The 17,968-nt window shown below is 43.5% G+C and overlaps 1 non-coding gene across 1 annotated transcript; it reads right to left on the reverse strand.

The window, feature by feature from the left end:
- Positions 1-268: 268 nt before the first annotated feature.
- LOC119924542 lies at positions 269-406 on the reverse strand. Its single transcript, XR_005449250.1, has one exon. It is a non-coding gene; the product is annotated as a small nucleolar RNA SNORA7 (small nucleolar RNA).
- Between the last annotated feature and the right edge of the window lie 17,562 nt (positions 407-17,968).

Genomic DNA, 17,968 nt, shown 5'->3' on the forward strand with positions numbered 1-17,968 from the left:
AGGCTCTTAGTACGCACCAGACACTGTAAGCGCTAGAATTCTTATCTTGTTTTACGCTGTCAAGTCGTCTCCGACCCATAGCATTGCCGTGAACACATCTGTCCCAGAACGCCCCACCTCCATCTGAAATCGTCCTGGTAGTGTATCCATAGAGTTTTCTTGGTAAAATTGATGGAAGTGGTTTACCATTGCCTCCTTCAGCATAGTAAACTTGAGTCTCCATCTTCGACTCTCCTTTGTCACTGCTTCCCAACACTGGTGAGTTTTGACTTGTAGCAGATTGCCTTCCACTCGCTAGCCACTGGCCAAGCTAGGAATAGAATGGATATGACTCTGCTTGACTCTTCCTCCCATAACCGAGACTAGTAGAGTACTCAAAACTCTCCAGGTATAACTCCAAGAGAGAAAGAACTGGACTAGATACCAGATAATCAGGTTGGACACAGTCTCTGTCCCACTTGAGGCTAGGAGTCTTAATCTCCATTTTGCAGATGAGTAAACCAAGGCACAGAGAAATTAAGTGTACCTTAATTTACACACAGCAGACAATTGGCAGAGACAGGGATTAGAATCCAGGTTCTCTGATTCCCAGGCCCGTGCTCTATCCGCTGTTTATAATCTTATTAGTCATATGAGCTTTTCAGAGCCCTCTCTGAGTGAATATTCTCACCTTTGCTGTGTTGTATTATTTTGGTTGGCCTTAATTAGTGGATTTATTATGGTATCTGAAGGCAGGTTTTGTGAGTCTTTAATTTATGTAGCTAGCAGATTTTTTTCATTGATTTTGAACATGGTCCCTAGTTCAAATGAGAATAGTATTGCCAACAGCTATGCTATTCTATTTGCTAATATCTGCAGTGATGTATGTCTTTATATTTTCCTATATGCACCTTTTATCATGCCCTGTCCATAGAACAGCATACACTACAGTTCATACCATACAGCTAGAAATATTAATAGCATAAATTTTATCATGACCTTAATAAAACAAATCCTCTGTTTTCCATTTCTTTAAATTCCGTACCTTGACAATTTCCTTAAGTAGAGGTCTCAGTCAAAGTCTCTTGGAAATGAAACATGCATCATTCAATCTATATCTTCTCTAGGAACAGGGACTGATATGACATTAAAATAAAGCAATGGTTGAAATGAGTGATGGCTATTAATGATGCCTTCATTATTGAACATGGATCTCAAGGATGCAGGCTGCATGATTGGATGATAATAATAGTAAAATAATAATAATAATATTAAGCACTATGTGCAAAGCACTGTTCTAAGCACTGGAGGGGATACAAGGTGATCCGGTTGTCCCACGTGGGGCTCACAGTCTTAATCCACATTTTACAGATGAGGTAACTGAAGCACAGAGAAGTTAATTAATTTGCCCAAAGTCACTCAACTGATAAGTGTCAGAGCCAGGATTAGAATCCATGACTTCTGACTCCCAAACCCGGGCTCTTTCCATTAGGCCACGCTCCTTCTCCCAGTGGATCTTCCTATATTTTGGACTGTAAAATGCAATAGGAGGAGAGCCCCATTCCTCTATCAAGCAGAAATCTAGAAACATAATAATAATAGTAATAATAATATTAATGGTACTTGTTAAACGCTTACTATATGACAAGAAATGTTCTAAGCACTGCAGTAGATAGAATTCCGTCAAGCTGGACACAGTCCCTGTCACCACAAGGGGCTCACAGTCTAAATTAATTAATTAATTAATTAATTCCATCGTATTTATTGAGTGCTTACTGTGTGCAGAACACTGTACTAAGCGCTTGGGAAGTACAAGTTGGCAACATATAGAGACGGTCCCTACCCAACAATGGGCTCACAGTCTAGAAGGCGGAGACAGACAACAAAACAAAACATGTGGAGTGGTGTCAAGTCATCAGATTAAATAGAAATAAAGTTAGATGCGCATCATTAACAAAATAAATAGAATAGTAAATATGTACAAGTAAAACAAATAGAGTAATAAGTCTGTACAAACATATATACAGGTGCCGTGGGGAGGGGAAGGAGGTAGGGTGGGGGGGATGGGGAGGAGGAGAGGAAAATGGGGGCTCAGTGTGGGAAGGCCTCCTGGAGGAGGTGAGCTTTCAGTAGGGCTTTGAAGGGAGGAAGAGAACTAGCTCGCCGGATGTGCTGAGGGAGGGCATTCCAGGCCAGGGGGAGGATGTAGGCCGGGGGTCGACGGTAGGACAGCTTAAGTTAAGAAGCCTTAAGATGCTTCTCTTCTAAATAGAGAAGCAGCGTGGCTCAGAGGAAAGAGCACAGGCTTTGGAGTCAGAGGTCACGGGTTCAAATCCCAGCTCCACCAACTGCCAGCTGTGTGACTTTGGGCAAGTGACAGCTTCTCTGTGCCTCAGTTACCTCATCTGTAAAATGAGGAGTAAGACTGTGAGCCCCTCGTGGGAAAACCTGATCATCTTGTAACCTCTCCAGCACTTAGTACTGTGTTTGCACATAGTAACTGCTTAATAAATGCTATCATTATTAATAGAAGGGAGTGGGATTTAATCCCCGTTTTACAGATGGGGTAACTCAGGCTCTGAGAAGTTAAGTGACTTGCCCAAGGTCACATAGCAGGCATGTGAAAACTGCCTACTTGAAAGCAGCGTGGCACAGTGGAAAGAGCACGGGCTTTAGAGTGAGAGGTCAGGGGTTCAAATCCCGGCTCTGCCAATTGTCAGCTGTGTGACTTTGGGCAAGTCACTTAACTTCTCTGGGCCTCAGTTACCTCATCTGTAAAATGGGGATTAGGACTGTGAGCCCCCGTGGGACAACCTGATCACCTTGTATCCCCCCAGCGCTTAGAACAGTGCTTTGCACATCGTAAACACTTAATAAATACCATTATTATTATTATTATTATTATGTGTCAGAGCCAGGACTAGAAACCAGGTCCTTTGACTCCCAGTCCCACGTTCTTTCCACTAGGCCAGGCTGCTTCTCAGTAAAATGCTCACTGAGAAAGAGAAAACCAGCTCATGGACTATTTTGCCAACAGCATTTTTAAAGAGGAGAAGATTTCACAGAGCTGTGTGTATTCTTCACGGCGCTTTAGGTTTGTTGCTAGAGGCTGGAGCAGGGACGCCACTGGCACTGGGCAGGAGGGTACACGTGATGTGACATGCGTCTCTCCGGGAATACTGGCGAACGGGATGACATCACATTTGTACCATTTTGCGGAGGTCCATCAAAAGGCGCTCGCCCTTCAGGTGCTTTTTTGGGATAACACAGACCCCCTCAAATGGTTGAGAACCCTTCTGTTCCCTTCCAAGGTCCATTGAAAAACCAGGCACCATCCCAGCCAGGGGACACGGATGCCAGGACCGAGGTTGGGGAAGGCTGCTGATTGAAACTGTGGCAGGTCATAACCAATCAATCAATCAATCATATTTATTGAGCTTTTACTGTGTGCAGAGCACTGTACTAAGCGCTTGGGAAGTACAAGTTGACAACATATAGAGACAGTCCCTACCCAACAGTGGGCGCACAGTCTAAAGGCATCTGATATCGTTAGTCGGCAGTAAATTGTATTTATTCATTCAATCGTATTTATTGAGTGCTTATTGTGCTCAGAGCCCTGTACTAAGTCCATGGAAAGTACAATTCCGCAACAAATAGAGGCAATCCCTGCTCATAACAGGTTCACAGTCTAGGAGGGGAAGACAGACATCAAAACAAGTAAACAGGCATCAATGACATCAACATAAATAAATACAATTATAGATATATACACATCATTAATAAAATAAATAGAACTATAAATGCATACATATATACCCACAAGTGCCTTGGGACAGGGAGGAGTGTAGAGCAGAGGGAGCAAGTGGGGGCAGTGGGGAGGGGAGGAGGAGCAGAGGAAAGGGGGGTTTAGTTTGAGAAGGCCTCCTGGAGGAGGTGAGCTTTCAGTATTTATTGAGCTCGTATTGTGTGCAGAGCACTGTACTAAGCGCTAGGGAGAGTGCAATAGCACAGTTAACAGACATATTCCCTAACCACAATGAGTTTACAGTCTGGAGGACAAGCTTATCATCTTGCGGGGCAGCATGACTTAGTGGAAAGGAAATGCATCTGTACTCTTCCAAGTGCTTAGTACAGTGCTCTGCACACAACAAATACCATTGATTCATTCATTCAATTGCATTTATTGAGCGCTTACTGTGTGCAGAGCACTTTACTAAGCGCTTGGGAAGTACAAGTTGGCAACATATAGAGACAGTCCCTACCCAACAGCGGGCTCACAGTCTAGAAGGGGGAGATAGACAACAAAACAAAACATGTGGATAGGTGTCAAGTCTGAAAGAACACAGACCTGAAAATTGGAACACTTTCATTCTAATCTTTCTCTTCCCCTTCCCGGCTATGTGACCTTGGGCATATCACTTAACTATTCTGTGCCTCAGTTCCCTTATCTGCAAAATGAGGATTCAGTACCTATTCACCCTACTACTTCGACTGTGGGGCCCGTATGGCTCTGGGGCTGTGTCCTTCTTGATTATCTTGTATCTGTCCCAGTGCTTGGCACATAGTAAATGCTTAACCAGTACCACAATTATAATTGTCTGTGCCTGTCAGATGAAAAGTGGACTGACCGGTATAAACCAGAGCAATGACAGCCCATCCCGATCTCTGACCACTCCCGGATCATTCCATTAGGTTGAAAGTAGAGTTTTCCTTGGGTTGAAAGATGATGCTGCCAATGGTGAGAATCCAACCCTGACTGTCTTCGAGAGAAAAATCTCGTACACTTTCCCTAAAGCCTGTTCTTTAGATTACGTCAAAAGTAGAAAATTTTTTATCGTATTCGTTAAGTGCTTACTATGTGCCAGGCACTGTACTAAGTGCTGGGGTAGATAAAAGTTAATCAGGCTGGACGAAGTCCATTTCCCAGATGAGGCTCACAGTCATAGTCCCCATTTTACAGATGAGGGAAATGAGGCCAAGTGAAATGAAGTGACTCTATTTCTAATAGAGCAGACAAGTGGTGGACGCAGAATTAGAACCCAGGTCCTTCTGACTTCCAGGCCTGTGTTCTGTCCATTAAGCCACGCTGCTTCTCAGCCCTTGTGGGGTGCAAATTTAAGCCTTCCTCATCTGGTTTTGGAGGAAGCGAGAGGTTATCTGGACCAAACTCTATTCTGGAAACACGATCAATTCTTTGTTTCATCCACATAGTTCTCTCCTGGTTTCCCTCCTACCTCTCTAGCTACCCTTTCTCTGTCCCCTTTGCTGACTCCACTTCCACTTTTCAGCCCCTAACTACAGGTGTCCTTCAAGAGAATTCTTTGTACCCTACTTTTATGACTGTAAACCCACTCCAGCGGGGAGTTCCTCCACCCCAGGGGCTTCAACTCATCCTTTTTATATGGATGACTTCCAAATCTACTGTACTAATTCCAGTCTCTCTCCCTACTTGCATCTCCTTTAGCCTGCAAGACCTCTCCAAATGACTTCAATAACTCCTAAACCAATTAAAAATGCAGGATTCAGAAATAAGGTATTTTGCACTCCTCCCAGTCTGCTCCTAACACCTCTGCCCCCCACTCTTATAGCTCAGTGGAAAGAGCCCGGGCTTGGGAGTCAGAGGTTGTGGATTCTAATCCCGGCTCCGCCGCTTGTCAGCTGTGTGGGCAAGTTGCTTCACTTCTCTGGACCTCAGTTCCCTCATCTGTAAAATGGGGTTTAAGACTGTGAGCCCCACAGGGGACAACCTGATCACCTTGTATCCTCCCCAGTGCTTAGAACAATGCCTTGCACATAATAAGCGCTTAACAAATGCCACTATTATTATTATTATTATTGTCTAAAGTGTGACTGGATTGGGTGCATAGCTATTTCACGACCTCCATCCCTCCTACTGAAAAAACAAATTGATTCTTCTAACTCAGTTAAAGGGGAATTGAATAGGGAGGATTGGTTTTCAGGTTGTCAGAAATCCAATTTTAAAAATGACCTGGGGACTGAAGTGGGCAGATACCCTGGAGTCTATATCAAGATCTTTCACCCTGCCCTGACCTTAACTGCACTTTGCAAATAGCCATCGACCGGTGGCAGGAAGGGAGGTGAAGCCAGGGACGTCAGCCAGTCAGTCAATCAATCATATTTATTGAGTGCTTACTGTGTGCAGAGCACTGTACTAAGCACTTGGGAGATTATGATATAATAATTATAACAGACCCATGTGTCCTCTTCCCCTCCATCTGGGTCCTGGCCTTCGGCACTTTTTCCTTTCCTTTCATTTATTCATTCATTCGGTCATATTTATTGAGTGCTTACTGTGTGCAAAGCACTGTACTAAGCCCTTGGAAGAGTCAAATATAATAAGAAACAGACACATTCCCTGCTAAAAATGATCTGAGAACATCTCCGCAAGCCACTACTAGCAATTTATCACAGTACCTATCTGCCCTGCCTGATAGGAAGTGCCCAGTGGGGTGGAAATCATTTCTGCTAATTTTACTGTACTCTCCCAAATGCTTAGTACAGTGTTCTGAACAGAGTAAATTCTGTTATTTTATACCCTCCCAAGAGCTTAGTACAGTGCTCTACACATAGCAAGCACTCAAGAAATATGATTGAAATATATAAGGCCCTGCTGAGAGCTCACCTCCTCCAGGAGGCCTTCCCAGACTGAGCCCCTTCCTTCCTCTCCCCCTCGTCCCCCTCTCCATCCCCCCCATCTTACCTTCTTCCCTTCCCCACAGCACATGTATATATGTTTGTACATATTTATTACTCTATTTATTTATTTATTTATTTTACTTGTACATATCTATCCTATTCATTTTATTTTGTTAGTGTGTTTGGTTTTGTTCTCTGTCTCCCCCTTTTAGACTGTGAGCCCACTGTTGGGTAGGGACTGTCTCTATATGTTGCCAATTTGTACTTCCCAAGCGCTTAGTACAGTGCTCTGCACATAGTTAGCGCTCAATAAATATGATTGATGATGATGATGATTGATTGATGGATTCAATTCACATATTCCATCAGCCGCCACATCATCAGTTCTTTCTTCATAACATCTCCAGAATCCACCCCTTCCTCTCCACCCGAATGCCATCACACTGGTCCAAGTACTTTTTCTATCCCATGATAACTACCACATCAACCTTCTCACTGACCACCTCGCCTCCATCCCTGCCCCTTTCCAATCCATACTTCCCACTGCTGCCTGAATCATTTTTCTAAACCATCATTCTGTGCACATTTCTCTGCCCCTCCAAAACTAGCAGCCATTGTCCATTCACCTCCTCTGTCTGCATTGGTCAAAAAATCCTCACCATCGGCTTTAATAATAATGATGATGATGATGATGGCATTTATTAAGCACTTACTATGTGCAAAGCACTGTTCTAAGCACTGGGGAGGTTACAAGGTGATCAGGTTGTCCCACGGGGGGCTCACAGTCTTCATCCCCATTTTACAGATGAGGTAACTGAGGCCCAGAGAAGTGAAGTGACTTGCCCAAAGTCACACAGCTGGCAATTGGCAGAGCCAGGATTTGAACCCATGACCTCTGACTCCAAAGCCCATGCCCTTTTCCACTGAGCTGCGCTGCTTCTCTGACACTCAATCAGTTCTATCCCCGCTACTCATCATCGCTCTTCATCCAGCTCACAAACTTTGCTCCCACCAAGTCACGGCCCACTGTTGGGTAGGGACTGTCTCTAAATGTTGCCAACTTGTACTTCCCAAGCGCTTAGTACAGTGCTCTGCACATAGTAAGCGCTCAATAAATACGATTGATTGATTGATTGTATGCCATTCTCATCTCTCTCACCCCTGATCTCTTGCTCATATAATACCTCCTGAAACTCCCTCCCCTTTCACATCTACCAGCCTGGCATAGTGAGGAGTGGCATGGCGTCGTGGATAGAGCCCGGGCTTTAGAGTCAGAAGGTCATGAGTTCCAATCCCAGCTCTGCCACTCGTCGGCTGTGTGACCTTGGGAAACTCACTTCACTTCTCTGAGCCTCAATTACCTCATCGGTAAAATGGGGATTGAGACTGTGAGCCCTATGTGGGACAGGGACTGTGTTCAACCCGATTTGCTTGTATCTACCCCAGGCTCCATTTTTGATCCTCATTTTACAGATGAGGTAACTGACACACAGAGAAGTGAAGTGACTTGCCTAAAGTCGCACAGCAGTTAGGTGGCAGATCTGGGATTAGATTTTAATACAAATACATGAATTACAGCTATTTACGTAAGTGCCGTGTGGCTGAGGGAGGGGTGAATAAGTGGAACAAATCAGGGTGACGCAGAAGGGAGTGGGAGAAGAGGAAATGAGGGTTTAGTCGGTAAAGGCCTCTTGAAGGAGGTATGCCTCCAATAAGGCTTTCGAGGTGAGGAGAGTAATTGCTCAGTGGGATCATATATGTCGGTTTTATTGTCCTCTCCCAAGCGCTTAGGGCAGTGCTCTGCTCACAATAAGCGCTCAGTAAATGAGTGACCAACTGACTAGTGCCTGCTCCAAATTTGGATTGGTAGGAAGGTTGTGGCATTGCCTCACTGAGAGCTGTTTGGCCTGGATCGTTGAGGTCCCTGGAAACTTTGACTTCTGCGTGGCGTCTAACTTACTTCTGGGAAGCACCATGGCCTAGTGGAAAGAGCAGAGGCCTGGGGGTCATAGATCCTGGGTTCTAATCCCGACTCCGCCACTTGTCTACTGTGTCATCTTGGATAAGTTGCCTAGCTTCTTTGTTCCTCAGTTTCTTCACTGGCAAAACAGGAATTGACTCGCTCCTTTATTCACTCCCCCCTACAGCCCTCCAGCACTTATGTACAGATCTGTCATTTATTTATTTATATTAATGTCTCTCTCCCCCGCTAGACTGTATGCTCAATGTGGTCAGGGAATATGTCTATTTATTGTTATAATGTACTCTCCTGAGCACTTAGTACAGTGCTCTGTAAACGTAAGCACTCAGTAAATATGACTGAATTTTGTTTTGTTGTCTGTCTCCCCCTTCTAGACTGTGAGCCCGTTGTTGGGTAGGGACCATCTCTATCTGTTGCTAACTTGTACTTCCCAAGCGCTTAGTACAGTGCTCTGCACACAGTAAGCACTCAATAAATATGATTGAATGAATGACTGAATGAATGAAAGGAATTAAATCCTACTATCTCCTACTTAGACCTTGAGCCACATATGCGACAAGTACTATGTCCAACCTGATGCCTCATATCTACTACAATGCTTACTAGGCACTCAATAAGTGTTTAATAAGTTCCATTATTTTTATTATTCTTTTGCCTGTGGACTGTTCTGACTGTGAAACTTCTGCTTGTTTTTGCTATGTTTTAGACTTGTTTCCCATCATCTTATATGTCTGTCCATCCCCACTTAAAGAGCCCTCTGGGGCCAACAATCATGACTTGAGTGACTTTTCTGCATCTTTGTGGAACTTACTGCCACAGTTGTGATGGGATAGCTTGGGATTTAGATGCTGGGGTTCTCAAATGATCATTTCAACGCAGACTTGGGTTCTTTTAATATGTCATTGTTTTAAAGCCAACTGGTACTAGTTGTTCTGTCAATCCCACTCCCATGAGTCAACTTGTGTCCCGGCCTATTGCTGGAGTAAAATCATCCACTTAGATCTGCCAACAACTCCACACTGCATCGGCGAGGGCTTGGAGTGCTTGTTGTACTTTTATTTATGTTCTTCCCTTGGGATGTCTGCCTCCGCTTGCGTGTTGAATCACCCCATCTGGCAATTTGAAATGGCCTTTGCAGCTCATGTCTCTTACACCTCTGTGTGACTCTTTCACATCCCCCCTAATATTGGAGGGAACCTGGTGGGCGTTGAGACAAAGAATCCATCAATCAATCAATCATATTTCTGGAGCACTTACTGTATGCAGAACATTGGAATAAGCGTCTGGGAGAGTATCCTGTGACAATATAGCAGACACATTACCTGCCCACAACGAGCTTACAGTCTAGAGGCAAGATGGATGTGTCTCTTTTCTTAAAGAGCTTAGGGACGTACCTGAGGAAGTAAGAACATCAGACTAACAACCAGACCCACGGTCTCTTTTTGACAGAGCCCACAGAATGCTCAGAGGAACAGGGTCATGGCTGCTCATGAATGGATCCTTGGCCAACTCTGTCTTCACCTCCATCCCTAACTCTCCTTCTCGAAACCCATTATGGACCACGTTGAGCATGGGCCTGGGAATTAGAAGGCCCTAGGTTCTAATCCCAGCTCTGCCACTTTGCTTTGTGACCTGAGGCAAGTCACTTCACTTCTCTGTGCCTCAGTTACCTTATCTATGGAACAAGAATTAAGACTGTGAGCCCCATGTGGGACAGGGATTGTGTCCAACCCAATTTGTTTGCATCTGCCCCAGTGCTTAATACAGTGCCTGGCACATAGTAAGTGCCCCAGTGCTTAACAACTGCCATTAAAAAAAACAAACCCAAAAAACTACTGACCCTGATAAAGCAATGATTAGTCAGTGCCATTGCTGGGAGATGCCAAGAGCCCATCCACATCATGTTTCTCTTTCCTAGGTTGTCAAAAGTGGATTGTGATTTCTACTATGTCCCTTCTAGAGGCTCTTGACTTCCTGGACTCCTTTTTCTCCTCCCTGAGCCACGTTTAGCAATTCTTATTTTTGCCATTTACCAAGACTGGAGTTTGGCAGAAGGGAAAGGAAGATGACCTGAAAGAGGGAAGGGTGAAATTGAGGAGGACTTCCACCATCACTCCCTGACCACATGAAGTGAGGAGGGAGACATCCATGATGCCAATTCTGGACTCCTATGGCTTCCCCAGCAGACCAGATGAAGGAAGAATGATCTAGGCACAAAGGAGATGAGAAAGTATCACTCTGGGAGCACCCAGCATGCCCCAATCAATCCCTGCCTTCCCCTAAAGGAGCAGTGTGAACTAGTGGAAAGAGCATGGTCTAAGAGTCAGGAGACCTAGGTTCTAATTCCAGCTCTGCTCCTTGCCTGCTGTGTGACCTTGGGCAACTCACTTAACTTCTCTGTGCTTAGTTTCCTTCCCTGTAAAAAATGAGGACACGATACATGTTCTCCTTCCTCCTTATATAATAATAATAATTGTGGTATTTGTTAAGTGCTTACTATGTGCCAGGAACCGTATTAAGTGATGGGGGGATACAAGCAAATCTGGTTGAACACAGTCCCTGTCCCACGTGGGATTCACAGTCTTCATCCTCATTTTATAGGTGAGGGAGCCAAGGCCCAGAGAAGTGAAGTGACTTACCCAAGGTCACTGAGAAGACAAGAGGCAGAGCTGGGACTAGATCCCATGACTGTCTGGCTCCCAGGCCTGTACTCTAAACGCTGTGTATACATGAACCCTCAAGTGGGACAGAGACTGTATGATCCGCTTGTATTCTCACCTTTTAGACTATAAACTGCTCTAGGATAGAAATTCTGTCTACTTGTTCTATTGTGCTTTCCAAAGTGGTTAGTCCCCTTCTCTGCACTTAGTAACTATGCAAAAAATACCAATAATTGATTAATTTCATCCACCACCATACTCTCCCCCTCGTCCCCCTCTCCATCCCCCATCTTACCTCCTTCCCTTCCCCACAGCACCTGTATATATGTATATATGTTTGTACATATTTATTACTCTATTTATTTAACTTGTACATATCTATTCTATTTATTTTATTTTGTTAGTATGTTTGGTTTTGTTCTCTGTCTCCCCCTTTTAGACTGTGAGCCCACTGTTGGGTAGGGACTGTCTCTATATGTTGCCAACTTGTACTTCCCAAGTGCTTAGTACAGTGCTCTGCACACAGTAAGTGCTCAATAAATACGATTGATTGATTGATTACTACAATGCCTGGTTTATAGTAAACGCTTAGCCAATACCGCAATTACTGTTATTTTTATTATTGTTATTGTTATCAGCAATTCTGTCTGCTCCTGAGGATGGTGAGGGAAAGGACATGAAGTAGAAAACTTCCCCCAACAGAGACATTCTCTTCCAGTCTCCATATAATCCAGCCTCTCCCTTCCACCCTAGGTGATAGAAGAGTAGGAGGTCAGAGAGAGAAGAACCTGTGAGTCTGGGAAACCCTGTTCCATATGTATTCTGAAAATGGGTGGTACTGAAAATCAGCCTGAATAGGGACAACTGTGAGAACACTTCACAACCACAGGTTTTTTTTTTTTTATGGTGTTCGTTACACACTTATTATGTGCCAGGCACTGTACTAAGTGCTGGGTAGATACAAGTTAATCAGGTTGGACACAGTCTGTCCCATATGGGGCTCACATTCTTAATCCCATTTTAATGATGGGGTAACTGAGGGCCCAGAGAATTGAAGTGACTCACCCAAGGTCACACAGCAGATGAGTGGTGGAGCTGGGATTGGAACCCAGGTCCTTCTGACACCCAGAATTTTAAAGTAGAGGCAGCTGGGTGAACTCCTGGTATCATGAATAATTTCTGATTTATTTTCCATAGGGTTTCTTTTGTTGTTATTGTTTCAATCTACAATTACTTATATTTGATATTTTCTTGCTTTTTTATTTTTACCGCTTCAGCTTTGGAAATTTGATGTCAATCTATAAATTGACATCTATTTTCTTTCTCTGCCTTCACTCCCAATATCCCTGTCTCAGCATGCAGTAATTGCTCAAATAGTTGGGAAAATAAAGACTGTTTCTGAAAACCCATTGGAGTCAGAGTACCCATCAAATCCAAGACCTCTAGAAAAAAATAGTTTTACGCAATCATTTCTACTGAAGATATGTACTGCTTTACAGGTGCTCCAATGAACTGAAACAGACGTGCTTTGGGTTAGCGTGTTATCATATTGCTAAAATACCCCTTCCTCAACAAAAATCTACTGTCCTTAGAGAAGAGATCTGTCCCCTTAAAAGCCCCATTAAATGAGCTATTCTTGTCCCTTTTACTGTTGGGAAGCAAAGGGTCATGCCTTTAATGGGTAAATAATTTTGATTCAGGAGATGGGTTGAAACTCCTAGGAATTTGGTAAATTTCCAAAACTGAGGGTGGCCAAGTTGATTCCACTTCGGATCTTAATCATTATGCTGACTTTGGGAGGGGATTGTTCCCAGGTGATTTCCAGGACAGCAGTCTTCACTGAGCCCAGTTGCACACCATTTTAAATATCCTCCCAAATTTCCTCACCCACCCCTGTACCTGTCTATGTTTCACTCCCCTCTCAACCCAGTCTCCTAGCAGCTACCCAGACTTCCCAGAATACACTGGACCATGAGGCCATATACCTAATAATAATAATTATAATTATGGTATTAAGCACTTACTAAGTGCCAGGCACTATACTAAGCATTGTGGTGATTATTGTGCTATTTGTTAAGTGCTTACAAAGGGCCAAGCATTGTACTAAGTGCTGGGGTGAATACAAAATAATCAGGCCAGATGCAGTCCCTATCCCACATGGGGCTCACAGTACAAGTGAGAGAGAGAACAGGTATTTAGTCTCCATTCTGTGGGTGAGAGAATAGAAGCTCAGAGAAGTACAGTGACTTGTCCAAGGTCACCCAGCAGGCAAGCGGCAGAGCTGCCACTAGAACCCAGGTCCCCTGGCTCTCAGGCCCTTTTTCCATTAGGGCATGCTTTTTCTCATATGTGTGTTCTTCTCTTTGACAGGGTTGTCTCTCAGGAGCAAACCTAGTTTGTTTTAGACATCAAAAGTAGTCAAATTTGCCTCCAACCACATCATTATTTTCCCATAGTTAAATCTGTTTCTGTGTGTGTTTGGAAAAAAATCAACAAGGTAATTTTCCCCAGTGCTTTGTTATTGAGTCCTGTCTCTGGATTCCTGGGGGTGGGGGTGGCAGGCTGAACTGTGAGGAAGGAGAGAGCTGCAAACTAAACAATAATCAGAGAAGCGGGGTGGTCTAGTGGTTAGAGAATGGGTCTGGGAGACAGAAGGACCTGGGTTCTAATCCCAGCTCTGCCATTTGTCCACTGTGTGATCTTGGGCAAGTCACTTAACTTCTCTGTGCCCCAGTTATCTCAACTGTAAATTACATGAGCCCCATGTGGGACGTGAACTGTGTCCAACCTGATTACCTAGAATCTACCCCAGTGCTTAGAACAGTGCCTGGCACATGGTAAGCCCTTAATAAATACCATTAAAAAAATACCACAATTCTCATTAGTATTAGGAGGGAGACAGTGGAAAATGCTCCAAAGGAAAAATTAATCTTTGCATAAGTGACATTCTCCCATCCCCAGACAACCCCTTTTGCCAAGTTTACCCTTCTAGTAAAATCCTAAGACATTTTAATGTTTAAAATGAACAGTGACATAGGTGCTTTCCTCCATCAGAGGATCCAACCATGAAGTATGGGGAATCAATCAATCAGTCATATTTATTGAGCACTGACTGTGTACAGAGCACTGTACTAAGCACGAGGGAGAGTACAATATTACAGACACATTCCCTGCCCACAATGAGCTTACAGTCTAGAGAGGGAGAATCATTGCATATTCAGAGAAACAACCAGGTGGAAATTGTCTTACGAGATAATGCCAGGCTGGGATGGGCAAAAGCTGCCAATGAGGCAATAAAATTTATTTCGAGTTTTATTGGTGGACTTGGTGAACATCAATGGACCTGTTCTGACCCAGTGAGCATTCTGCGAGGAAAAGCACAGTTGAGTACAGTCCATTTTTTCCTAACAGACATGGAATTCTTCCCAGGGACAACAGAAAAAGCAAAGAAAGGAAAACACTAAGTGAATTATTTTGCCACAGTACTGACTTAAGTGGCTTGAAAGTGTTTTGGTTTTTTTTTTTTTTTTTAGTAGTGTTTGTTAAACACCTTCTCTGTGCCAGGCACTGTACTAAAGCTCTGGAGTAGATACAAGCTAATCAGGTTGGACAGAGTCTCTACCCCAAATGGGGCTCACAGTCTTAATCCCGATTTTTCAGATGAGGTAATTGAGGCACAGGGAAGTTAAGTGACTTGTCCAAGAGCACACAGCAGACAAGTGGCAGAACTGGGATTAGAACCCAGGTCCTTCTGACTCCCAGGGCCGGGCTCTACCTAGTAGGCCATGATGCCTATCCAATCAGAAAGGAAAAAAATCTAACTTCCTCCGATGAAAAACGAACAGATATATACACGAAATCAAACTCAACTCGGGAGTGGACTTTCTAAGCAAGTTCTCTCCACCCATGTTTCCCAGGCTTGGGCAGAACAATCGCTCATCAGAGGAAAATATGGACATTTTTTTATTTTGATTCATTTTTATTTTAATGGTATTTGTTAAATGCTTCCCATGTGCCGGACGTCGTACAAAGTGCTGGGGTATTTACAAGACATTCGGGTTGGACACAGTCCCTGTAACCCACATGGGACTCATAGGCTAAGAAGGAGGGAAACATGGCATAATCCTCATTGATGAGGTAACTGAAGCACAGAGAAGTTAAATGATTTCCCCAAGGTTACACAGCAGGCAAATGGCAGAGCAAGGATTAGAACCCAGGTCCTCTAGACTGTGAGCTCATTGTGGGCAGGGAATGTGTCTGTTTGTGGTTGCATTGTACTCCCCAAAGTGCTTAGTACAGTGCTTTGCACAGAGTGAGCACTCAATAAATACAATTGACTGAAGGAAGACCCCCCTTACTTCCAGGCCTGGACTCTTTCCACCAGGCCACACCACTTGAGGTTTGGGAATGCAGAGATGTTCAGAAGCAGAGGAACTCATAAATGCTGACCATAATGTCATGCCAATTAATCAATCAATCATTTATTGAGTACTTACTGTGCCCAGAGCACTGTACTAAGTGCTCAAAAGAGTACACTATAACAGAGTTAGTAGACACGTTCCCTGCCCACAACAGGCTTGCAGTCTGAGGGGGAGACAGACATTAATATAAATGAATAAACTACGGCTATGACATAAGTGCTGTGGGGCTGAGGGAGGGGTGAATAAAGGGAATCAAAGCCAAGTGCCATCTTAAGAATGGGGGTAGCTTTCCTATTCTCAACTCCATCCGGGTGAAGTAGGGGAAGACCATCTTTTGTCCAATCAGTCAATCACTATTCATTCAATTCATTTAATCATATTTATTGAGCGCTTACTGTGTGCAGAGCACTGTACCAAGCACTTGGGAAGTACAAGTTGACAACATATAGAGACGGTCCCTACCCAACAGTGGGCTCACAGTCTAGAAGGGGGAGACAGAGAACAAAATAAAAAATATTAACAGAATAAAATAAATACAATAAATATGTACAAGTAAAATAAATAAATAAATAGAGTAATAAATCCGTACAAACATATATACATATATACAGGTGCTGTGGGGAAGGGAAGGAGGTAAGGTGGGGGGATGGAGAGGGGAAGGAGGGGGAGAGGAAGGAGGGGGCTCAGTCTGGGAAGGCCTCCACTAGTATCTATCCAGTAATTACTGTGTGCAGAATGGTATGCTAAGAGGTTGGGAGAGAGTACAATAGAAGAAAGGATCTCTGTCAACAAGGAACTTACCCTCCTGTAGCAGAGACAGACATTAAAGACCTTACAATCTAATGGGAGAGACCATTTCACTAACACAAATATAGACGTATTTGTTCTGGCAAGATTTTGGTATTTGTTTACCCTTAAGGTTGAGTCCTCAAGAACAACTCTATTTATTTATTTATTTATCTTATTTGTACATATCTATTCTATTTGTTTTATTTTGTTAGTATGTTTGGTTTTGTTCTCTGTCTCCCCCTTCTAGACCGTGAGCCCACTGTTGTGTAGGGACCGTCCCTATATGTTGCCAAATTGTACTTCCCAAGCGCTTAGTACAGTGCTCTGCACACAGTAAGCGCTCAATAAATACAATTGATTGATTGATTGATGAAAGGCAAGTCTCTGAAGACCAGAGGTCATGCATAATTCATTTAGACAGGAGCTGACTGGACTGTCGATCCAGATGTCATTAAAGGCATATTGTCATTAACTCTGAGGCAGGGCAGGAGAAAAAATGAAGAATTCCCGCTGCATGTTTCTTTCTGCATAGTTCATACATCAATGTTCTGTTTTGTTGTCTGTCTCCCCCTTGTAGACTGTAAGCCCGTTGTTGGGTAGGGACCGTCTCTATATGTTGCCAACTTGTACTTCCTAAGTGCTTAGTACAGTGCTCTGCACACAGTAAGTGCTCAATAAAGATGATTGAATGAATGAATCAGGGTAAGAAGCAATATGGCATAGTGGATAGAGCCCGGGACTGGGAGTCAGAAGGTCATGGGTTCTAATCCCGGCTCTGCCACTTGTCTGCTGTGTGACCTTGGGCAAGTCACTTCACTTCTCCGAGCCTCAGTTACCTCACCTGTAAAATGGGAATTGAGGGCGGGATCAGGGACTGTGTCTAACCTGATTTGTTTGCATTCATACAGCACTTATTACAGTGTCTGGCACATAATAAGCACTCAGCAAATCCCTTAATAATAGTTATTATTATTTATTAATAATGATGATAATAATAACGGTGATATTCTAAATGCCCAGATCAATACAAGCAAATCACCTTGGATACCTTACTGAACACTCACTGTATGCAGTGTGTTCTGCTGAGCATAGTGAGCACTCAGCAAATACCATAATAATAGTTATTATTATTTATTAATAATGATGATAATAACGGTAATATTCTAAATGCCCAGATCAATACAAGCAAATCACCTTGGATACCTTACTGAACACTCACTGTATGCAGTGTGCTCTGCTGAGTGCTGAGGAAATTCCAAAGGAAGTGTACACCCAGTTCCAATAATTATAATTATAAATTGGACATTTATTAAGTGGTTACTATAAGCCAAGCACATAACTCCAGGGATTCAATTAATCAATAGCTGATATTTATCCAAACAGTTATTTCCTGCCAGCCCAACTTCCTGTGATCACAAAGTTCACATGCTTGACATTTGCCTTGCGAAAACACATTTCCTTCTATTTCTTTTGAGCCTACT

The sequence above is a fragment of the Tachyglossus aculeatus genome, chromosome 2 (assembly GCF_015852505.1).
Source record: "Tachyglossus aculeatus isolate mTacAcu1 chromosome 2, mTacAcu1.pri, whole genome shotgun sequence".
NCBI lineage: Eukaryota > Metazoa > Chordata > Mammalia > Monotremata > Tachyglossidae > Tachyglossus > Tachyglossus aculeatus.